General features: G+C 36.0%; 1 protein-coding gene across 26 annotated transcripts in view; it reads left to right on the forward strand.

Annotated features, from left to right (window-relative positions):
- The window catches only part of SOX6 (SRY-box transcription factor 6), a 697,806-nt gene that overhangs the window by 252,391 nt on the left and 420,170 nt on the right, over positions 1-25,245 (forward strand). The window contains exon 1 of one of the 26 annotated variants that reach the window (XM_053899950.1): positions 17,701-17,724. The exons of the other annotated variants lie outside the window; for them this stretch is intronic. The gene's annotated coding sequence lies outside the window, so the exon portion shown is untranslated. Of the gene's footprint in view, positions 1-17,700; positions 17,725-25,245 lie in introns of those variants that run through there. 26 annotated transcript variants of the gene reach the window in all.

The following is a 25,245-nucleotide window of genomic DNA, read 5'->3' on the forward strand; positions in this document are numbered from 1 at the left end:
CGAGAACTTTGCTCTGTTAATTATCCCCATTCTGTCTGGCAACACGTATTTTTTTATTTTTTTATTTTTTTTATGGAGTTAGAGATTCAGGTTCTAATTCCTGTTTTGCCACTTTCTGGCTTTGGAAACTTGAGCAAGTAATTTGACTTCTTGGACTCTCAATTTCTTGATAAATACCAATTTTCTTGCTAAAAGCCTTGCGGGTTTATAGGGAATCAGTTACAGTAAGTAAGGTATGTGATAGCACCTTATAAGCTAGAGAACACTATTCAAATGCAAAGTGTTATTATTATAATCTATGTGCACAAATAGTTCAGGTCTCTTCTTAAAGTAGTTTTCCTCAACATCGCGTACCTTTGAAATATCCTTATTTCCTTCTTCCTTTTATAGTCAAACCTTTGAAACAATAGTCTTTATTTGCCTTCTGTATTTCCTTGGTCTTCAGCCTACTAGAATCTGGCTTCCATTTGATTCTGGATAACTCTTGTGAGTCTATTGCCTTCAAGATTACTGGGGATTGACTAATTTCATGTTTAATGCCTTTTCCTCAGCTCTTAATCTTCCTACTTTCCGTTAACAGTTGATATTTTTGGCAAAAAAAGCACTCAGCAAAGTATTTAGTATGTAGTACATATTTTACAGGTTTTTAGTAAATAAATGTATTCTCTTTAGCCTTTTTGGATGAATCTACTTTTCTCTCTCACAAACCACAAATATATTCGTCTCCAAATTTCATCTGTTTCCACTGTTTACACTCTATACTCTTTTAGAAGTCTCATCTGTTCTAAGACCTCTACATGGATAGACCTCATATCTACTTTTCAGCTTTATCCTGAGCCTTAGTTCTGCCTATTTTTTATTATTTTATTTTATTTTATTTTATTTGGGAAAGAGCATGCAAGCAGGGGAGAGGGGCAGCAGGAGAGGGGCGGGGGGAATCTTAAGCAGCTCTGTCAATCCCACAACCCTGGGATCATAACCTGAGCAGAAATCAAGAGTCAGACACCCAACTGACTGAGCCACCAAGGTGCCAGTTCTGCCTGTTTAAGTCTATGTGTCTATCTGAACATCTTTTGTCACTTCAGATTCATCAAGTTTACCATCCCCTTTCCCTAAATCAATTTCTGTTTTAGACTTTTGAATTTTTGACAATGATACCAGCACTCAGTCACCCAGACTTGAAACTTTATAAATGCATTGACTTCTTTTTGTATCACTACCATAGTTATTTGTTTGTTCATCAAATGTTGATTCTGTGTTTATTATATATAAAATACTATCCTAGGTAGTGGAATACATAATTTGAAACAAAACAGACAAAAATAACTGATCTCAAGGATCTTATATTCTAGCTGTTTGCTTTCATTCATTTGCTCTTTAAATATTGAGAGTGATAGAGGTACTACTTTATATAGGGTTGTCAGAGAAGTCTTTTCTGATATGGAAAAATTTGATCAGGAACCCCAATGAAATGAGAGAGTAAGTCATGCAAATTTTGGGGGGAAGAACTTTTAGACAGAGGGGAAAAGGTACAGAAAGGCCTTGAAGTGGGAGACACTTGAATGTTCAAAGAAATAGTTGCTACCAGTGGTGTGATTAGATCCAAGTGAGTGAATAGAAGAGAAGTTAAAGATGCTGTTAGACTTTTGGTGACCAGATCAAGTGGTGCCCTTTAGACTCTTTTATCTACATGAAATGGGAAACCACTGGAGAGTTTAGGAGAAGAGCATGATGTAATTTCCAGTTTTAAAAGAATCACACTGCTGTGAGAATAGACTAGAAAAGCAGGTGTTGAAGTAAGGACACTAGTTAGGAGGTGAATACAAAAGTGTCTAGATGAGAGATGATGATGACTTGGACTAGAGTGGTAGCAGCAGAAGATGGTATGAGCTACGTATGAAAGTATAAATGAGAAAAAAGAGCCTTTTCTGGGGAGATGTAGCATGGCTTACTGATGCGTTATGCCAGGGCACATGGCTTAGAGAGCAGACTGCTGGCTACATTTGTAGCCTATTTGCTCCTTCCTCTGTGCACCCTTGTGCAGTAAATAAACTGTACAATTGTCCACAGCTTTCCTGGATAGAGGTGAAGGGAATGACAATTCACTCTTCTTTTTAAAAAATTCCCATTATTCTTATCCAGGCCTTTAATGACTTCATATATATTTAATCTCTCTAGCTAGACTATAAAGCCACTGACAACCGAACTATGTCTTTTTTTTTTTTTTTTTACCCTAAGTCATGACCGAGTATGTTTGACCATTTCTGATAAGCTATGTGTGAAATGAGTACAGGCCAGTATGTGGAGGAATGCTGTGGAGACGCAGGAGTTCTTAACTTGTGTTCAAGTCATGGACTCTTGAGAACCCTTTGAAAACTATTAGAAGTCTTTCTAGGAGATATACATATGCCCAGGATTTTGCACATGATCTCAGTGGTTCATGGACTTTGAAGTCCCTACCCCAGACTTTGGTTAGATCCCTTTGATAGGAACCAGGACTGTCTTATTCTTTGTTTCACTAGTACCTGACATGATGTCCTATCTATAATTTGATATTTGTTGATAGCAGCAATAATGAAACCATTTATGTCTATTCATTGTGGAGATCATTATACTAGAGTTCCTGAGGTTTAAAATAGTTCACATACTAATAAAAGCTAGTTATAACATCTTATGTCCATTGTTAAGAGACATGGACTATCAAATGTAAAGCTCATTGATATGACCTATATAAGTTAAAAGTGGATGTGTTTTTTGTAGCATGTAGTATTAGTTATTATTTGAGACACTGACTATTTCAGTGTACCTGGGTTTGTTTTAATGGCTGACACCAACCGCAAGGAAAGTAACAAAGTGCTTGATTTTTTTATATGTGCCTATTTATATAACCCAGCAATATCTTGAAATGACCTGATGTGGAGATGAGGAAAGTCTAGGAACTGCTGCCAAGTCCTCCAGAGCAGCAACATGGACGTAGTTTAGTCAGTTTTACTAAAAGTTTGAAATCTACTGTTCTAAAGGCACATGCAGAAACTGTGCTAATTGCTAGCTTATTTTCCATATGGTTCTGTTTTAATGAAGCATATTTGATGCAGATGGTTGGAAAGTAATATCTAAACTGACCCTGACTAATTCCTACAGTGGTTCCACTCCAGTACTTAACAGTGCCTTTGTAAAGTTTCTTCATTCACAACTTCTTTTTTTTCAGTTGAAATGTGGCTTAGGATAACTGAAAACTATTCTTTTGACCTCTGAAGAGAACAAGAACAGTCATTTCCTCTTTGATTCTAGGTCAAGACTACTCTCCAGTTTGATTTCTTTAGTATTATTGGTGTTCTCTTCGTTATCATTATGGTTTTCTGAATACATTTCGTTGAGGAAATTGGCATTACAAAGGATCACCTATAGGAACTGAAGTAACTTTACTAATAGCTTTGTTAACATAACAATACTCTTACCTCTTCAGGGATATGAAATAGAACAGCCTAGAATATTAATAACTATCCTTTGTTTACACATCCTATGTATCTTATGCAATGAAATTGGACTTGCTAGATACTGTTAAGTTAGAAGTGAAATCAGGGATAAATGGTCCAACAATACTGCAAAAATCCTTCCATCTCCTCTCTTCCCTTCTATGAGACTAGAATATCAACATATAGTCATTGTGTTTGTCTAAAATCTTTAGAGAGAGTTCAGATATGTTATCTTGCTTAACAATGATATGCTGATTTCCTGTGTTTTATTTTCATGTACTTGTAGCTAAATATGTGCATTTGTCTTCATATTTGTTCATATTTGCTTAAGAATATAGATAATGTTCTTGTTAGAGTTGAGGTTGAATTCTGCAGAGCAAAAAAAGAGACATGGTTCAGTGGGTTTGTATCCATTTGGCTGTTTTTTTTTCTTTTTTCTCACATTGTCACTAAAATATTCTCTTTGTTATCTGAATAGGACATCTGCTGAGTAGCCTGACCCTCTTTACCTGATTGTGTGAAAAGTCTTGGTTAAATCTGTTAGACATTGGAGGCCCAGGGATCTGCTAAGTGCTTCTGAGCTTGAAAGACACACTGTCCTTGGTCTGTTTTGTGTTTCCCACTTATGGACACCTTTGATAAATAACCCTGATGTAGGTATGGGATAAGCCAAACAATGCAGTATTCTGAGCAGTAATTGATCCAAAGGGCTAATTACCTCTTAATAAACACTTTTTCTCATATTGTAATGGTAGGGAGGCTCAAAAATGTAATACAAAAATCAGTTTTTCACCCAACTTAGTTATCTTAATACAGGCAGTCCTAAAACTGAAGAAAAATAAAACTGGTTTGTGAGAAAACTTTTAGAATCACAGTCCTATTTATTTACCTCTTTTCTCCTGTTGTGTTTCACTAGGGCAGTGTTCTGCCCAGATATACTTGCATGTGTTTGGAGAGTTGTATTGAACACACCCCTTTGCCACAGGCAGTATTCATCTTTAAATGTCAACTTCAATGCTGAAATTTTATGAGAAAGGAAAGGAATACACATTTTCAGTTATTTTAGACTTCTCTTTGGAAAATACAGTTTGCTGCTGTTGTCTCAAGTTGAAGGATTTGCAGAGTTTTCTTCAAATACTCATGGAAAGCAAATGCAATCCCGAATTAGATTAGGGAAAAAAAATGTGCCTTTCTTCTAAAAATCTTAATAATTGTACTACATCAATTTTAGTCATTTTTTTTTTTAACCTTTTCCTCAGTTTATATCCACCCTGGAGAGTCCTCCTCCTCCTCTTCCTTCTCCTCCTTCTCCTCCTCCTCCTCTTCCTCCTCCCTCCTCCTCCTCCTCCTTCTTCTTTTGTCTTGCCTTGTTTGTTCTATTTCAAGCATGGTTTAACTTTTCACTGGAGCAAGAGCCTAAAAAGGTCAGAGTAAGAAGAGAATAATTACCTTTGTGACAATTGTTCAATTATTCAAAATAGAATGTTATTTCCCAAGTAATGTTTGGAAACAAAATTGAAGAATTACTTTTGAGTTTGATTCACTTTGAGAAATCTCAGAAAAACTTTAAAGATTTGTCACTGTTTTTCCCCTTATATAAGAATGCTTCTTATACTCAAAGAGAATAGCTCTTTGGAATACTCTCTGATTATGAACTCTGTGGAAAACCACTTACAAGGTATGGGGAGCGCTATGTCGAATTAGACAGCTGGAGATCAGCTATTACCATGGTGTTGACAGTAAGTATGGGAGGGGCTCTGGAAATGATGTTTAAAATACCAGGTTGCCTCAAACAGCAGTTTAAGGATAAGAAAAATCCAGCTACTTAGCGTTTTTGCCATTATTGTATAAATGTTAGGTACTTGGGAAGGTTGTTTCCCTTTTCTTTTTCAGAGAAATAATACCCTTTATTTTAGAAATAAAACAAGATATTTAGCTGGGCTTTGGGTTAGTTAGGCTTTAGGCTTTTATTAGGCTTTTAAAATTTTATTTTTTTAAATTTTCTTACTATGGTTTTCAGGTCTTATTTTTGAACTATATCTCTTTTGGTCTTGATTTTGTTTTCAGAGAAATAGCAGAGCTAAGCTTTTCATTTAATTGTAATAAAATACTGCCCTAAAGAAGAAGGAGATATGATTTTTTACTGGCTTATATAGAAAAGCATATAACTGTAATAATATTTTAACTATAGTTTGTATAGACCATACTCATTTAAACTCTATGCAAATCTTTGTTACTTCAGGGCAAACAAACTACAAAACGATAATGTGTGGTGTAGTGAGCACACACCATAAATTTGATAATCATACTTGTGAATTCATCATATTTTATATAGGAGATCGCTGTAGCATTATGAATAGTAATGTGCAAATGACGTGAAAAAAAATGTTGCCACATTCTTGAATGTTTAGTGATTTTAATGCCACTGTATTATTTCATTTTGTGCCGAGTTACGTTGATTGATAAGTGAAGATAGTAAATAGCAGAAATGTTACTTTGGTTTTAATGTGTGGAGTTTCTATAATTCCCCCATGAATCTGGACCGTTACTCTAAATACTCCTTTTGTGGTATAACAGGAAAAATGCTGCCCAGTCTACCCATGTTACCCTGATAGGCCTGCCTCTACTGTTTAGAGAAATAGGAGTGGGAGGCTGTCTTAAGTGAAAGTGAAAAAAGGCATTTGTTTAGCTGCATGGCAACACAAATATTTCACTTAGTGAGGACTGACAATGCATCTCATTATGTGAGCCAGTGCCAGCTTGTAAAAAATTTGTTTAACTTTCCATATTAGTTGACGGTGCCTGTGCTTAACTGTTTGAAGCCTGGCATCCAGGTCCCTTCCCCCTCCCCCAGCACACACTTTTTGTCTACCACTGTTTGTTTGTTTTTAATCCCAAAGTAATAGGTAAGAGAGAGCCAAGGATATTTGGTCCATTGAATGCTATTAGGAATATGTGGGGAAGCCTGCCAGATTGAAGTCTGCCTCAGGCTGAACATTTGTCACTTCTTCTCATTTCTCTTTTTCCGGATGCACTTTTCTTAAGGCTAATTGTTATATTGTGCCCTGACAGTAGAAAACATTGGATGGTATTTGTTTTAGGTTGACAGTTACCTTATGGTACCACCATTGCCTGAGTAGCATGTTCTCAAGATAATAATTCTTAATCTTAAATTCTCCAATCTCCTCTTACAATGCATTTGGATCCTAGCTATTTTTGCTTCTTATAGCATTAGAAAGCAGAGGAAAATAAATTAAAGATGACCATCATATCACTTGTTTAGAATTATTATTTTATGGATTTTGATTTGAAGAAAGTAGAGAAGTACTTTATTTCAGGAGTGTTTGAGATAAAGTCTCTATGTTCTCATTGGCATGATCACTACCTTGTGGGCATCAATTTCAATAGTTTTACCAGGATATGGTGGTGTAAGGGGAGGACAAAATACATTTTTAGATGTCTGTGACTGTAGTATATAAACGAAAGATTCTCAGCACTCATGAGCATAGGATGATGTGCAAGCACCAACTGGATGAGTATTCCAGAAAATGTGTACTTTTTTTTTTTTCATAATTTCATCATACTTTTTAAAGTTGTGGCATCAGGAATTTCTGTTTGTTAAGAGAACATTTCAAAATGTTTTACCCAGTGAGAGAGTACTAGTTATAGAATAAACTAAGAGAAATAATTTATACTGGACAAAGCACTTTAAAATTATAAAAACTAAGAGAGTTAAAATTGGGGATCACTTTGCATCTTTGCATGAAAAAATTGTAAACAATTCAAATTGTTGACAATTTCTCTATACTAATATCTGCATAAGGCTTAGGGGATTGGACTTTGTGGGTCTATTTACATTTCTTTCATAAAAGTAACTGAGGCAAAAAAAAAAGTAATTGAGGCATTTAACTTTTTAAAAATAAGAAATAGATTTAAAAAAGACAAAAATAAGAAATAGACCCGGATATGAGAATTAGAACTTTGTTATAAAATAGATTCCTTGTTTTCCAAATTCAGTCCCTGGAAATTTGTAGTAAAATCTTTCCCTCTTCTTCCTTCCCTCTACTGCATTCTGGTTCTAATGGTATTCCATCTCTTTCTATTTTTAGTGTAGACTTTGGACCTCTGGGAGAAGAGAATCCTTTTAAATCCTCAAAACTGTGGCATCATCTGTTAGGCAGAAGCTTGAACTGGCTGGGGATTGTAAATGCCTGCCAAGGATCTTTCTGACCTCTTTACTTCTTACTACCCCCATAGTAGTTGTGGATTTTTGCTGAATTAGTCACATTCTAGCCCTTGTCTGGGCTTTTTAGATAGGAAACACAATATGCCATCAGTCGATGGGATGGGCCAGGGGTGTGGATGTACTAGAAGGCAATGCAGTTACAGTCTGGATGGAACCCAAGGTAAATGTTTTGCCATTAGCTTTCTCATCAATTAGATAGTTGTGGTTAGCCTCAAAGGGCTAATATATGGATTTTTTTAAACACGTTTGGATTTTTCAGTTCTGCATGTTATTGCTTAGTTCCTTCTAATAAAAAGCAGCTCACTTCCTGTCTTCGAGTAGAACAGTACTCCAACTTTCCCAGCAAGTCTTGCTTTAAAGTTCATGGATTGGTCTAGTAACAAGAGCACAAATATGAGGCTTCAAATTTACTAAGTAGTTCTGATTTCTCATTCTGTGGTTCAGAGTAAGAGGTAGAAGGGTTGTTTCTGTAGCATCTTTGTCTCCATGTTTCCCTCCCTACCCATCCAGTCATTAGCTCAGATTTAGACTGTTTGGTATCAGCTTTATAGCACACTATTACGATATTCTGTCACAAATTGCATAGCTCCCAAAGTGGAAAAAAACCTTCTGGTTCTTTGCCACTTACAATGAGTGGAAGATAGTTAACATCCAATAAATATTTGTTAAGTGAATAATTGAATGGATGAGTGAGAATGTAGGGAATGTTGACAAGAGGAGAAGAGTGTAATTCTTGAAAGATGTGTTTGGGAATGATTTAATGTTGTGGACACTTGAAATTCAAATTCTGAGATTAGCTGGTAACCTGTTGAAACAAAGCGTTCTTAATTCAAAAATTTTTGGACAGATTTTTACTTTTCTAGCTGGTACAAATTAGCCACCAGTTTTTTTTCCAGAAATTGTCAGGTAGCATTTGGTTTCCCAAATTTGATATTTTGGAAGGCAGTAGGATCTTCTAAAATGTCATACTTGGAAAACTACCTAGGATTCAGAATAAATTATTTTTATAGTACCAGAAAGATGAGATGACATCTTAGAAAATTCTATACCTATCTGTAGTTTCATATTTACTTTGCAAAGATGCTAGAAGCATGAGGCTGCCCAGAAGGGAAAGTTGGCATGTCACACTACAGGAAGTTTGGCCGAAGAGTCTCTATCTGGACATGAATTTTCTTTCTTTTTTTTTCTTTCAGGTTTTTATTTAAATTTCAGTTAATTAACATACAGTGTACTATTAGTTTCAGGTGTAGAATTTAGTGATTCAACACTTACATACAACACCCAGTGCTCATCACGACGAGTGCCCCCCTTAATCCCCATCAGCTATTTAACCCATCTCCCACCCACCTCCTGTCTGGTAACTATTAGTTTGTTCTCTCTAGTCAAGAGTCTTATTTCTTGGTTTTCTGCTCTTTTTTCCTCCATTATGTTTGCTTGTTTTGTTTGTTTGTTTGTTTTTAATTTTTTAATGTTTATTTTGAGAGAGAGAGACAGACTGGGAGCAGGGGAGGGGCAGAGAGAGAGGGAGACACAGAATCTGAAGCAGGCTCCAGGCTCTGAGCTGTCAGCACAGAATCCAACCCGGGGCTCGAACTCACAGACCGTGAGATCATGACCTGAGCTGAAGTCTGGCGCTTAACTGACTGAGCCACTCAGGCACCCCTGCTTGTTTTGTTTCTTAAATTCCACATATGAATAAAAATCATATGACATTTGTCTTTCTCTGATTTACTTTGCTTAGCATAATACTGTCTAGCTCCATTCACGTGATTGCAAATGGCAAGATTTCATTATTTTTGATGGCTGAGTAACATTCCATCTTCTTTATCCATTCATCAATTGATGGACATTTGGGTTCTTTCTATAATTTGGCTGTTGTCGATAATACTGCTATAAACATCGGGGTGCATGTATCCCTTGGAATTAATATTTTTGTAGCCTTTGGGTAAATATCTAGTAGTGCAATTGCTGGATTGTAGGGTAGTTCTATTTTTATCTCTTTGAGGAACTTCTATAGTGTTTTCCAGCATGGCTGCACCAGTTTTTATTCCCACCAACAGCATAAGAGGGTTCTCCTTTCTCTGCATCCTCGCCAACATCTGTTTCCTCTGTTTTTAGCCATTCTGACTGGTGTGAGGTTTATCTCATTGTAGTTTTGATTTGTATTTCCTGATGATGAGTGATATTGAGCATCTTTTCAATGTGTCTGCTGGCCATCTGTATGGACATGAATTTTCTTCAAGTTTGATTATGAATTACTGGTCTGCACTTGATTCTAAATGTGAAGGTCGGTTTTTCAAGCTGAATCAGAGTGTACTTAACAGTCAGACTGTCTCCAGTTATACTTTAACCTACTGTGGTGCTACTGTGGTGCCTTATGGGGGAAACTTTGTGATCATGTTCATTATATAGGGATAGGTAGGCTAGTGGAGTGAGCATGGGTTCTTTAAATAGCTTCATAATGGGAAAAATCCCTTGGGGAGCCACATGTGCTAAACTTTATGCTGAATATTTAAAATCAAGGTACTGTCCCCAAATCCTACTAGTATTCTTCAAGCCTTTACTCTTTTTATAAAGTCAAGAGACATTATTTTCTCTTTACTATTATTTGCCCAATGCCATGCCATTTAGACCGTCAGATATTCTTGAGGTTTGCAGGTATCTCTCATGATCAATCATTTATCTGCTTGTGTAGTTAATGGTATATTTGTGCAAGTGGTATATATTTTATATGCTGGCCACAAGGTAACAAAGGCCCAGTTGTTTTTACGGTGAAGAGATACAGATTTTTCCTCCCCAATTAAGCAGGTAATTTACATGTCTAGCCTCTCAAACATTAAAACATACTTCCCGTTATGTGTGGGAGGTTTACTTCATATTTTATTGCTCATTTGCTAAAATATAAATAATTTAAAAATTGAACATGTATTTTGGGTATCTTTGGCATGTAATGCCCAATACAGATAGTGTATGAAAAGTTCCATTCTTTATACACTGTGAATATAACTGCCAAAATATGTTAGCATGCATTATTTATAACTCTCAGAACCTCCTAATTTTGAATAACACATTGTATTTAAAATGTAGGATTTAAAAAATAGGTTGTATGAATGCGATATCTTCATCTCAAATCCTCTACATACTTTTGAACTGATTAGTATAGAAGCATTTGTATTTTTCTGATATATTTCATACCATTCCTTCTACTTGGAATATATCTGACAAACATGATACTTGTAGGATTTCTCTTCATCTTTCAAGTCTCAGCTCCTTGCAGTCTTCTCTGGTCTCACTTCATTTGAACTCCCATAGTATTTTGTATTTCTCTTTTCGTGCTTGTCATAATTGGTCTTTTTAGTAGTTTCTGTGAATATTTTTTTCTATTAGCTTCTGATCATTTTTGTTTGTTTTTGTTTTTTTAAGGACAGGGATATTAAATCAAATCCATCTTAAATAACTTATATGACCATATAGTGCCTACTTTTCCATAAGCATTCAGTATATAATTATTGAGTTAATTAAATTCTGAGAAGTTCCACACTCTCAATTCCTTTCATAATTTACCAAATTTGCATTGCTCTTCTTACATTTGGTTTCTCTTATATATGTTGATTGCCTTTACTGTTTTCATATTATCCTGGGAGTTCAGGAAGGAGTAGTTTCTTGAATTTGCAGATGAGTTGAATGTATCTTCTAAAAATATGAAGTGTGTTATTTATTGTGGGGCCTTGGAAAAATCTGGAGTTTGTGATTGGGAAGGGGGGAAGGAATTGACATGTTACCCTCACCATTATTGCTCATGCCCCTCTGTCCCTTTTGCCAATCATGATTTTGGAGTGGGATCTATGCCATACTTCTTGGTACTCTCTAACACAGGAGTTTGCTCATAATCAGTGCTGTAAACAGATTAATAAAATGATTGTGTGAATGAATTTGACATCAGTAAATTGACATCAGACATTTGCCTTTGATGCCTCAGCCACTCTTTCCATTAATGGCTTTCTATTCTCCCCAGGCTTTCTTTGTATTTGTGTTCTCCTTCCATTCCATCCTTTAAAATCTTGCTTTCAAGAAGGCATTTGGTAGTCATATCAAACCCAAGATATAAAGGACCAATAATAGTTTAATATGTTGTTCTTTTCTGGCATATGAATTTAAAAGGTAGAAGTCTTTTCAAATAAAAATTAAGATAAATGAATTAAGTTATGTGAGATCTTCTTTCAAAAGAAAGGTATTGGTTTGCTTGACCTCATACAGAAACATGTTTATAGCTGGGCTCCAAAACAGTTTTGGTAGTGCTTAGGGACCCATGGAGAAACTCCTAGAGACAGTTGCTGAAAATAGGCCTGTATAAGTCTTTGTAAGTGTTCTAACGATTTAATTTATGTATTTTTTAAAGTTTGTTTATTTATTTTGAGAGAGACAGGGACAGCACAAGTGGGGAAGAGAGAGAGAGAGAGAAAGAAAGAGAGAGAATCCCAAGCAGGCTCCACGCTGCCAGCACAGAGCCGATGTGGGCCTGGAAACATGAAGCCCTGAGATCATGACCTGAATAGAAACCAAGAGTCAGATGATTAACTGACTGAACCACCCAGGCACCCCAGTGTTCTAAAGATTTTAAACTTAACAATGGCTAAGGATAGAAAGAAGAATAGAAAGAGTACATTGGGATAGCTGGCCTGGAAGAGAGGAAATGGAACTAAAGTTATCAAAGGAAAAGACCTTTATTCTCACTTGCCTTAAGAATGACTAGATACACAGTTCCTCTTTTGGGACTGTTAGAAATGATTCAAAGAAATCTTTACTGTGCAGCTGCTATTACAATGAAGAGTTTGCAATTATTATTTTCTTTTTCTGAAGTTACGTCACTGTAATAACTATTGAAAAAAGAAATTTCATGAATTATAGATAGATACTGATTACTGTATTCCCTTTCCATCATTTTTTTCTGGCAAAATCACCTTGATTTTTTTTTTCTTTTTTTTAAGAACGATGCTTCTTTTGGTCAATGTGGATGGGATAGAGCTGCCCTTTCCCTCCCAAGTCATAGACAATGGGAATTCCATATGTCTGGCCACACTGTTGGGTAAACATGTTATCCAAGTTAGGTAATGAGACTGAATCCTAGGATCTTCACTGGAATTAATGGGAAAGAAGCATTGTCTTCCTACTGTGATTGCTAACCTGGAATTTCTGATAGTCGTCTTTGCCTCTCAAGTGGGAGAACCTGCCTGAGATGGACCAATTCCTGATTACATAATTTTAATACAGAATCCAGCTGTGTCAGAAGCCAGGACTTTTCAGTTATGTTTAGCCAAGGGGAAATATATATATATATATATATATATATATATATATATATATATATATATACATTTTACATATGTATGTATGTATATATACATGTATACATGTATATACATGTATATATATATTTAATTTTATTAAAAAAATTTTAATGTTTATTTATTCTTGAGAGAGAGAGAGAGAGAGCGTGAGCAGAGGAAGTGCAGAAAGAGAGGGAGACAGAATCTGAAGCAGGCTCCAGGCTCTGAGCTGTCAGCACAGAGCCTAACACAGGCTCGAGCCCACAAACTGTGAGATCATGACCTGAGCCGAAATTGGATGCTTAACCACCCAGGAGCCACCCAGGCACCCCTGAGTTAGTTTTTATCACTTACAACTAAAAGTGTTCTAACAAATACGACCAGAATTGCACAAATGACAGCACAACTGGTAAGGTGGATGGATACATGTAATTTGGAGAAATATGTTGATGTCCATTGACTTATCCAATACGTGCAATTTATTTATTCCACTTTACTTTCCATGAAAGGGTGAGTGGGGTGATATGATGAAGGTCATTATACTTTCTATCGAAATAATTAATATTGTCAAAGAAAAAAATGCAAATGAGATGGTATAGCTAGGTAAGTTCCAGACTTTGTTATTTTGAAAATAGAACAACTTTTCATGCTAAGTGAAATAAGTCAGTGTGAGAAAGGCAAATACCATATGATTTTACTCATATGTGGAATCTTAAAAAGCAAATGAATTAAACAAAAAGCGGAATCAGAACTATAATACAGCGAACAAACTGATGGTTGGCAGAGGGAATGTGTAAAATGAGTGAAGGGGACTGGGAGATACAAGCTTCCATTTATGGAATGAGTAAGTCACAGGAATAAAAGGCACAGAATAAGGAATATAGTAAATGATATTAATAGTGTTATATGCTGACAGATGGTAGCTACACTTGTGGTGAGCACAGCATAATGTATAGAGTTGTTGAGTCACTATGTTGTACACCTGAAAGTAATGTAACATTGTGCATCAACTGTAAAAAAAAAACAGAGAAAATTTTAACAGAAGAAAATAGAACATATGTATGGATTTTTTCCTGGGTTAAGAAATATAGTTTTCCTTCTTTCTAAAAAGAAGATGTTGAAATTTGCTTATATTTTTAATATACACTCATCTATTGAAGTTTGATATTTTTGTTAGATGTACAACTTGGACAGGAATTGGAGAGAGTACTTTACCTATGCTCTGAAGAAATATCCTCTTCTTGTGACATTTTCATATGTTAATCCTATTCATTAATATATAATTCTACTTAAGATCAACTTTAATTGGTTTACTTCAAATTAGAGATCCTCTCACTAGTTTGGAAAACACAAAACATAAATGAATATTGTAGTACAAATTTTGTTGTTCTCCTGGAAAAATAATTTGAATTTTGAAGAAAATGTATTCTTCAAATCTAGTTACGCAAACTCTACTTGACATTTGAAAGCGGCAATGTTTTTAATTTATATTTACCTTTTAGGAGGTCTACATTTTATCTGTCTTTTCACATTGTTAGAAATATATATGTAAAATATGTGAAGACTAGGTTGATATATGATCATCTCTCTTAAGAAATAGTGGACCTTTGTAACAAGATTTTATTATTAAAAAAAATTAAAAACTCCAACATTAAAATGATATTCTAGGTTTTCTTCCTTTTTCCCCTGCCATTCAAGGATGTATATTTTCAGTCAAATTTGGTCTTTTTAACTTGGCAAACCTTAAGTGACAAGGTCTTAAGATGACACTGTTTTCTCCCTAATTCTTATAGATTGTAGATATGTTCTTCAGATCTAAGAACTATAGATCTAAGTCCCCCGGGTGTTGATGTTCTCACCAGGAAATGATCATGTTCGGAGGTTGGAGTGCCAACTAGTCCATGAGACCAAGGCCCCCACTAGAACCATTTTAACATCAAGTCAAAGTTACAGAAGCCTAAACCTTTAAGGGTCCATGCAGATAATAGCACATTTGGAATGGCATGCACACTTAGTCATGTGGGTGGAATTTCTCAGAGGTAGTGGATTTGTAGGTTTTATTATCTGTCATTATGTATGATTACCCCTTTGCAACCCAGACAAATAAAGATTAAAATGTAAAATTTGGGGTGCCTGAGTGGCTCTGTCGGTTGAGCATCTGACTGTGGATTTTGGTTCGGGTCATGATTTCACCATTGTGGGATCCAGCCCTGCATTGGGCTATGCATTGAATGCGAAGCCTGCTTAAGATTCTTCCTGTCTCTCCCTTTACCTCTCCCCCATATGTTCTCTCTCTCTCTGTCTGTAAAATACAATACAATACAAAACAATACAATACAATACAATACAATACAATACAATACAATACAATGTAAAATTCTTAGGAAACTGCTTCCAATAACCCTTCCTTTCTTCTTCATATAATCCTTCTACATAGTGATTTTTCTTTTTAGTCACTCACTATCTATTTACTTCTCCTATCCAAACCTACTAATGGGATAGTATCCTCTAGCAGTTGCATCAGCCTTTATTATTGTTGTTGTTATTGTTGTTAAATTTTTAATTATATTCATATTAAAACAACAGGAAAAAAGATAAAATCTCACACACAATTTTGCAATATGTCATCTATTTTCATTTTTACCTGCTTATTTCCAGTCCTTGTCCAATTTTTAAAATTTTTTTCTTTTGGTTATTTATTTTTGAGCGAGAGAGAGACAGAGTGTGAGTGGAGAAGGGGCAGAGAGAGAAGGAGACAGAATCCAAAGCAGACTCCAGGCTCTGAGCTATCAGCACAGAGCCTGATGCGGGGCTTGAACTCACAGACTGTGAGATCATGACCTGACCCAAAGTTGGCTGCTTAACCAACTGAGCCACCTAGGCACCCCAGTCCTTGTCCAGTTTTTTAAAAACCATTTAACTTAAATGATATCGGAGCATAAATGTCATTGTGTATTCTTTGTTTTTCATTTACTGTTATATAATAAACACTTCCCATCATGAAAAGCTTACCATGGCCCATACAGACACTTGGGGAAGCCCTGGTATATCTTACTTTCTTTGGATTTGCCATTTGGGTCTTATTTTAGATATCTTCCTCCTGGTCTTATGATACTCCATTTACAATTAATCTGAAGCTTTTACTAAGGGAAGATATAATTTCTACTTTTTATGAGAATATATCTTAACATTTACCACTAACTATGAAGTGCTCTGTAGATTTTTCTTTTTCTGCATCTCTTGCATCTTGAGAAGTTTATAGAATTTTTCTTCTTTAATCTGTTAATATGGTATTATTGGCAGATTTTTCTGAACCATCTAGCATTACTGAGATAAACTCGTTCTTGATGGATTTTCATTTACAGTGTAGAATTAATTAATATTTAAAGAATTTTTGATTTTGTTCATAAATGAGATTAGTCTATGATTTTCACTTTTATAGTATCTTTATTTTGTTTTGGGATTAAGGATATTTTAGCCTTAAAAGTGTTTTGGGAGTCATATACATTTTAGTGTGAAAGGAAGTCACAGTATTACCTCTTGTAGAGGCATTATGTTTACACTCTAACTAGAAGGAAAAATATTTTTATCCTTAAAAGATTTTGAAACATCAACCTAGGATAGCACTTTTTGGTTTTGTTTTTTGAATTTTTTGTGGGGGGCAGGGAACTGCGAGGGGGAAGTTGGGGATAGAGAAAATGTTGGTAAAGCATGGTAGTTGCCTCTGTAAGTCTCTGTCATAGTGTATAATTATTCTGATGTTCATCTTTGAATACTTTTTGGCAGATCAATTGGGATTAAGAGGAGAGTAGTTTGATGACATTGGTTAGGGAAGAGAAGGTATTAACTGAACATTGAAAAAGGTTCCTGCACCAAAGTTGGAGCTATATATGATCTGAAATTTAAATACACTGTAATTAGTCTGTTTATATCCCTAATGCCTTTAAAAGTTACAAAGATAGAGCTTCTCCTGCAGGCCCCACAATTTTCCCATTGGTTGCATTAAGCCATTAATGACATAATTTTTCCTCCCAAACTCTTCCTGAAGTTAATTTGAGTCAGATTTTTATCTCTACAAAAAATCTGGGGAGTAGGTGTGGGCCTATATGTAATTCGACCTATGTTTAATCTCATTTCATCCTATAAAAAAATAGTTCAACACAAATGTTAGGTAGGAGCTCTTTAATTTTGGCATTTCTGAATATTTGATATGACTACTGATGCAATTTCATACAAAAGAGGTGCTGACTTTTTCTGTTCTTACTGTTCTAAATGTATCACAGTTTAATTCAGCACATAATTTTTGAGCACCTGCTATGCAGCAGGTCCCGGATATTCAAAGATGATTGTTTTTAAGGAGTTCAAGCTTTCTTTTTCCATCCTTGCTCTCTGAAGGCTGTTTCTTTCCTGATATCCAGGTGCTTTTGTTTCTCTTTCTTTTTGCCTCTGCTTTGTCAAAGCAAAGAGACGTTTAGAGGAAAATTTGAGTTACACCCAAGCTGCTTCTATTGAGAAGAATTAGTACAGCTCTCTGAACATGGGCCTATTGTTTGTTTAGAACCTCGTGTTAATGAGGGCACAATGCTTGTCTTGATTCTTATATGAACCTATTAGCTTTGCTCTGTTCCATAGCCTCGGATCACTGATCTAATGATTGATGCTTGATAAAGACAAGGTGAGAAGATTTGGTTGACCAAAACCTTAGAAAACCAGTGCAAATTGCATTCTTGCCAGGTATCATTCTTGTTTATAAAAGGCAAACAATAATTTAGGGCTTCAATTTAAAACAAATTATTACTGAAATAAGTTGTAAAAGGCTGTGGAAAAGTAGGAGGGACTTAAAAACCATTTTATTATGCGATTTTTTTTCTGTTCTCCATTAATTGAATAATTCTTAAGATAGTTTTCTCTATGTCATTTAGTTTCCTTTTTAATATCTTTGGATGTAAGATTGAGCTTTGCTGGCCTTTCTTTCTTGTTCTTCGGGTGTTCGTGCCAGCTTTGGCAGCTCTCATTGTCAGTGCTGGCTCAAGTGAAGGAATGGCTGAAGGCTCCTTTTGGAGACCCACTTCACTGGTTATTTTAATTACTCACAGGGATAATTGTTGAGTGGTGCTATATAGGATAGTATTTCCTTTGCCACAGGGTCTAGGAATTCTGCCCAGTAATCACTCCTACTCCTGCTGGATAAGTGTATCTGAGTGGAAAGACTGGTAACTGGCTCTAGGTATCTCCCTAAAACCATGTGTAGGGCCTCTGTCAGATTAACTCTTTGAAATTCATGCAACCACCACGAATACTTTCCTCATTGATCTTCTATTTCATATGGTCCAAAACAGAGAATTTGTGGAGTTTAAAATTAGGACACTGGCTATCATGTAGCCCTATGAGACCAAAGATTTTCTTTGCTTTCCATTTTTACTGTCAGAGATATTAGAAGAATAATAGGGTTTTGAGTGATAAGGGCTGGTCTTAAATTTTTTTTTTTTTAAACTTAAACACTGCTATGTCAGCTATGTATGCTGTGGTGAAAGACTGTGATATACTGTTTGCTGGTATTCTGTGGTATGGAACTGTTGATACTTTCTGAGATATAGTGCTAAAGAAAATTCTGGGTCCAGCATCCATTAGATATTTCCTCAAGCTTAGCTGCTTCTGTAGGTGGAAGGGAGCCTTCTGAACCTCAGAGTTTGTAGTTTTGAAACATTTTATCAAGGAATAACTAATTCACAATAGGTCAGTAAACCAAAATAAATGGTGAACTTGTATGGGTTATGCTTCAGAATTAGCTTTATGATTGCAATTTTTTTTTTTTTTTTAAATTTTTTTTTTTTCAACGTTTTTTATTTATTTCTGGGACAGAGAGAGACAGAGCATGAACGGGGGAGGGGCAGAGAGAGAGGGAGACACAGAATCGGAAACAGGCTCCAGGCTCCGAGCCATCAGCCCAGAGCCTGATGCGGGGCTCGAACTCACGGACCGCGAGATCGTGACCTGGCTGAAGTCGGACGCTTAACCGACTGCGCCACCCAGGCTCCCCATGATTGCAATTTTTAAAGTGGAAATCAATGGAGATGGGGGGGTGTCTGGAGTTGTTTGTTAATTGTTTTTTTAAGAGTTTTTGTCACTTAATAAAATAAAAATAATATTAATTTTGAGTAGTTATCTAGACTACATTAGTTAGAATGAAATAAAAAATAGAAACTTCTGCTGAAGAACTTTGGGAATCCTCCAAATGACCTTGGCCTCATTGCTAAGATTCATTGCTTTAAAGGCCCCAATTTTTCTTCATCCTTCCTTGTATCCATGACTTTTGCCATGAAACTTTACAGTGCCTTTCCATTTTAGATTGGATATTCTATCTCACCTCTTGACTCTGGGATCCATCATTTAACTTGCTTTGGCCAATGGGATGTTAGCAAATGTGATACAAGTAGAAGCTTGTAAAAGCACTTGTGCATTTCTATTCACATTCTTGCTTTTTTTCTGTCATGATGAGAAGAACAAGCCTGGACTAGTCTGCTGGAGGATGAAACATACGGAGCAGAGTTGAATTACTCTAGTTGTCCCAGGCAAGGCCATCCTAGATCAGCCAAAAGCCAGCCAACCACAAGACATGTCAGTGAGCTCAGCTAAAAGCAGAAGAAATGCTGCAAACACATGAGCTAAATAAATGCTTGTTGCTTTAAGGCAAACCTGTAGCATTTTTGTGGTCATAGATAACTGATATGTCTTCAGTTAATCTCTTTTTAGAAAGACAACTGGGCAAATATCACAGATGATTCCCAGTGATTTCTTGCTGTTTCAATGGCAATATATGTTTCATATTGATTTCAAGAAATTCCTAGAGCCAGCCTCCCAGTGATACTTGTGTGAGACTTGATTTAAAGTGAAATGTTTTTTTTTTAAATGTTTATTTATTTATTTTGAGAGGGAGAGGGAGAGAGAGAGAGAGAGAAAGAGAGAGAGAATTGGGGAGGGGCAGAGAGAGAGAGGGAGAGAGAGAATCCCAAGCAGGCTCTGCACTGTTAGCACAGAGACCAATGCAGGGTCCATCCAACAAACCATGAGATCGTGACCTGAGCCAAAGTCAGGAGTTGGATGCTCAACCAACTGAGCCATGCAGGTGCTCCTAAAGTGAAATATGTTTTCTTTGTGGGTTGATTTTAGGAGCTCTGGAGATACCACTATCCAGTCTATATATTCAGCTAATAACGTATGTTAGCCTTTAAGGACATGGAGTCTTCCAGTCCACAAAAAGAGATAAGGCAGAAAATGCAAGTGGTACAAATAATTAAGTTAAATTCATGAGGTAAGAAACACAAAAGCCAATATATCCTTGGTCAAGAGCAAAGTTTGACTGGGAAGAGGTGGTAGTGAGTGGATTTGGTAAAATGGAAAAAATGAGGTTAAAAAAAGGGAAAACTGGATTTACTTCAGGCCATTTAAAAACAACAGAGTAAAAAAAAAACACACACACACAAAACAAAAAACAGAGTATGGAATGAATGTTGTGAATGAAGACTGAGCTTCCAAATCTTAACTCCATGTATACTCTGAAAGTCCAACATATTAAAGGGGGGAAGATGGCAGGTTGCATGAAAGAGGCAACGAGGTAGTTTTGTTAGGATCATGGTGCTTTAATTCTATCTTTGTGCTTTGAAATCAAATGACTGTTGTATCTTCTACTTTCAGACTCTGTATATTGCTATTTCACTTTCTTCTGTGGCAGAAAGAAATCTGTTTTTTAGTGAGTATATAAGTAGAGGGCTGAGAATCTTAGTCCCCTGGACAGAGGCAGGGCATCACTGATCTGTACTGGCAGAAGGGGTGCTGGATGGGGAATCTGTACTTGGTTAATTCATCATATTACTTAGAAAGGTCCTTATTATTTTGCACAGCAGTGTGGTCACCTGGCGGTAGGTCATTAGCATTTTAGTCTTCTTTTCCTCACAACAATGCACAACATGCTAATTAGAGGATTCTGAAAGCTAAGTAACCTGTTTTAAAACCAGACATTTTAATTTGCAGCTTTAATGGCTGTTTTTATAATAACTGGCTTTATTGGGGGTAAAAGCACTTCTCATGTTCCACTAGCAAGGCAGAGTATAACAGAAGCTGACAAAATTAAAAACCTCATAATGCGACCTTTGCCTGGGATAAAAGGCTGTTTCATAACAATTTCCTTTTGTTCTTTGTTTAAGCCATTACTCTAAAAGGAGCCTCCGATTAATCTAAGTAAATGCATCATTACAGTACTAATCCATGTCCTTCTGTCAGTGTCTGTTTTAATTAAATAAGAAATGCTAGCAGAAAGATATCACGCACAAAGCTGTGATTGGAGAAAGAAGCACTGGTTGATCAGGGAAAGATTAAAAAGGGCTTTACTGTTTTGTCCATTTGCATAGCTCCAGATGCCACAGTGTTTCAGGTTGAAAGAAAACTTACAAAAGAGTTTAACACATTTCAGTCTTATAGATTTAAAATAATGGGATTTACCAATGAAATTCTAATCATCCAATTTATCACACGTTAGACATTCCAAAGCAAGGAACAGAACAGCTTGGGGCGTGTCTTTGAAACCTCTTATACAATATTGTGTTGTATCTGTGAAAACATACCTGCCAAATTTGCATGTGTTTCTTCTTATTTTGGATGACATAGATGGTGAAATCTGGTTGTGGATATACAATGTAATTTTTTTTCCTTTTTAAAGTATCTTGCAACTTCTAGTTTAGTTTTTTTTTTTTATTTTTATTTTTCTATTGGTAATATGTTAAGAATTTAGGTACTTAATTGGTTGTTAACAATGAAAACTACATTTGATAAATGGCTTATAAAATGAATGTATCTAGTTAATATCGCTGCACTGATACACAGAAATTCTTCTTAGCAGTAGAGTTACAGAATTCCCGTGGTGAGGGCTTTCTCCATATACGGACCATTATTTGATGTAATGAAAAGAGAAAGTGTGTAACAGTGAGATTGTTAATTAATTTAGCCTAACAAGATGAAGATAAATGAAGCAAAGCACATATTGAATGAAACAAGAGGTCTTATTTACAATTTAATACATTTTTATATAATGCAGACTTCACTTGATAAAAAAAAACAAAAACGAAACACAGAACCCCACCCCCAAAATACCTGCTTAAAAAAAGTACACTCCCTCCCACCACAATTCAACACTAAAACCCACCTGACTTTACAGAAAACATGTACCGTGGCTCCATAGAGAAGACACTTTTACAATGTGTAAACAGTGCTTTTCTATTGCTAAGAATCCTATACTAGTTAACCTTTAACTTTAGTATTTTATTATTCTTGCTACAGACTGGGGATGAACATAAGAATAATTATCTGGAAACCTTCAGGTTTTTTGTTCTCCAGGTTATCCTGAGACATCTTGCTTCAGTTATTTAATAATCATTTTATTTTAATCCTTTCTTTTAAGCAAAGGAAAGAAGCTCAAAAGTGAGAAAAGAAAAAAGGAAAAAAAAGAGCTGTGAGCCTTTTTTACATGTGCTTGAATCTGTAGCAATTGTGCAGAATTCTTAAATTAGCATTGTTTTTAAAAGTCTCCCTTTCAGAGATTAATGAGCTTTATCCAGTATTTGACCTTTTATCATTCTTGCTTTCTGCTCAGAAGTACTTCCTTCCTCCTACAGTAGCTAGAAAAGACTGTCTCTTATCTTATGTTACTGTAGGCAGTGGTAACAGGGCTCTCTACAAATGGTGTTATTATGGTCACTATGTTTTTATCTCAGGGGTCACGAACAAATCCATGCAACTGCTTCTAAGGATTTCAATAAATAGGACTTTTTATCCAGACAATCGCCTTTTATGTTACTTTTAAACAAAACTACTAGTCCATCAAGAGTTTCAAAAGAAAACAATTCTACAGAGTGCCGGTATGGCCGCACAGACCAATCATCATGGCACCCATTCTCCAGTCCTTTATTTTTCAAGTCCACAACAATAGGTTGTTGATTCAATGGACAAGACCAGAACAATTAAGTTCTCTGTTTAGCAGCAGTGCAGCATTTTAATGCCCTTCTCTAATAATGGTCTCATTATTGTTATTCTAAGACTGGGCCTCAGGAGGAGGAATATTTGCTGGAGGTACGTCATTATTTTGCAAATTTCGATTAGCTCATCATGTTGTCTGTAGTGTGAAAATCGTAGCTAATTAGGGCAGCCAGTTAGACTACCAGCTTTTGAGCTTATGAGTTAAAAGGTAGCATACTTGATAGGCCAGTGATGTGAAAAAGGTGGTAAAAAGGAGGATTAGAGCAGTTGCCTTAGTAACTCCAACTTCCATCTGTGAGGGAACAATGGACTTGTGTTTCTCCCCCACCTTGGTGTAAAAATTGGTTTTGTTTTGAAAGGACAGGGTTCTTTTTATGACAATCTGGAATTCAGCCCAACTGAGTGTAGTTTTAGTTGTTAGGAGAGACCACTGGGGATAGGAAAGATGAAAGGTCATGGTGAGCTTCAAGGACATGAAAGGTTGTTGTCTCATGTAACAATGGTAGATTGTTTTTTTCTAATATTTCTAGCCAGCCCCTAAGTCAGGTGATGGAACAAATACCTACAGTTTAGTCAGGTGAAACAGGAGGGGGCAGGGGAAAGAAAGGAGAAAAATGGGGTAAGAGAGAGTTTGTACTTTGTTTAAAAAAATAAAAGGGTAACTTCAATTTGCTTTTATTAAACGAAGTGATATTTCTTTGTCACCATCTCTGAGATTCCAGTGTGCTTTGGATGGTTTGCCTCTGTGGGCCATCACATCTCTGGGAAGCTCTCCAATGTGTTAGGAAATGTGATTTAAGCTTTCTTCCTGAACTCCCAGGAGGACCAGTGATGTTATACTTAACAATAAATTTAGTTGTTGTAGCTTTCTCACATTATTGGTGTTCTTAAAAGGTTTTCCTTCAAATGCACACTGAATAAAATGAATGATAAATATGAAAGAAGTTTGTTTCACCACTCTACAGGGTTTTATCATAAATTCTGTGACTTCCACACAGAAAGTTTACAGGAAACTGTTTAGATGCTGCTGCAAAAGCAACACAAATTTTTCTCTCTGTACGTAAGAAAATGCTACCATTTTAAGAGCTATTGGGGTTTTGTATTAGAGAGGAGGTGATAGGAAAGGATTAAATACAGTGCTATTGCATAAAACTCCTCAAAACCAAATCACCCTCTCTGGGTTTGAAATGCTTTTATTTCAGCAAAATAAGTGGCTTCTATTTTCCTTCCACATCAATATTAAAACACTTGGTTGTGGTTGTGGTTGTGGCTGTGTGTGTGTGTGTGTGTGTGTGTGTGTGAGCGCGCGCTTTAGAACCTGAAAGAGTATAGCAACACTATCTTTTTAAGCAAAAGGATCATCTTTTGATGATCAAAGGAACCTTCATATTTCTTGCTCTCTATTGTCCCCAAACAACCTTTGTATAATTGAAACTGGACTTGGTCCAGGGGATTGGAGAGATTTTCAAATTTTCTTTTAATCCCAGGGCTTTGTTTTCTTACTTTTTCTAGTCAATTGTCTTTATTGCTGTAGCCTTTTTTTGAGAAGCTGTGTTCTTTTAATTTATTTTAGACATGAAATAATAATATCATGAAACTCTAGAGTTTAAGGACTTTTGAGATCATCTAGTTCAACTCTTGTATTTGAAAAATAAGAAGAGACTAGAAAGTTAAAATGACTTGCCTAAGGTAAACCAACTAGTTAGAGGTAGACCAATAGCTGCCATTTGCTATACTTTTAAATGTAAAAACTTGAAATCAAAGGAAGAATGAAGAAGCATTAAAGGAGCATGTCTAACGTGATTTTAAGGACTGTAGGGAGATGGAAGGAAGCTAATATCTGGTAGTGGTGGGGCTGGGAATCAGATCAGATTTTTTTTTATAACTATTAAAGGTTAATTTTATTTTGTTGTTTTTTTATTAAAATTTTTTTAAATGTTTTTATTTATCTTTGAGACAGAGAGAGACAGAGCATGAGCAGGGGAGGAGCGGAGAGAGAGGGAGACACAGAATCCGAAGCAGGCTCCAGGCTCTGAGCTGTCAGCACAAAGCCTGACGCGGGGCTTGAACTCACAGACTGTGAGATCATGACCTGAGCTGAAGTCGGACGCCCAACCGACTGAGCCACCCAGGTGCCCCTAAAGGTTAATTTTAAACAAATGAAACT

The sequence above is a fragment of the Panthera pardus genome, unplaced genomic scaffold (assembly GCF_024362965.1).
Source record: "Panthera pardus isolate Hobbes unplaced genomic scaffold, ASM2436296v1 HiC_scaffold_12, whole genome shotgun sequence".
NCBI lineage: Eukaryota > Metazoa > Chordata > Mammalia > Carnivora > Felidae > Panthera > Panthera pardus.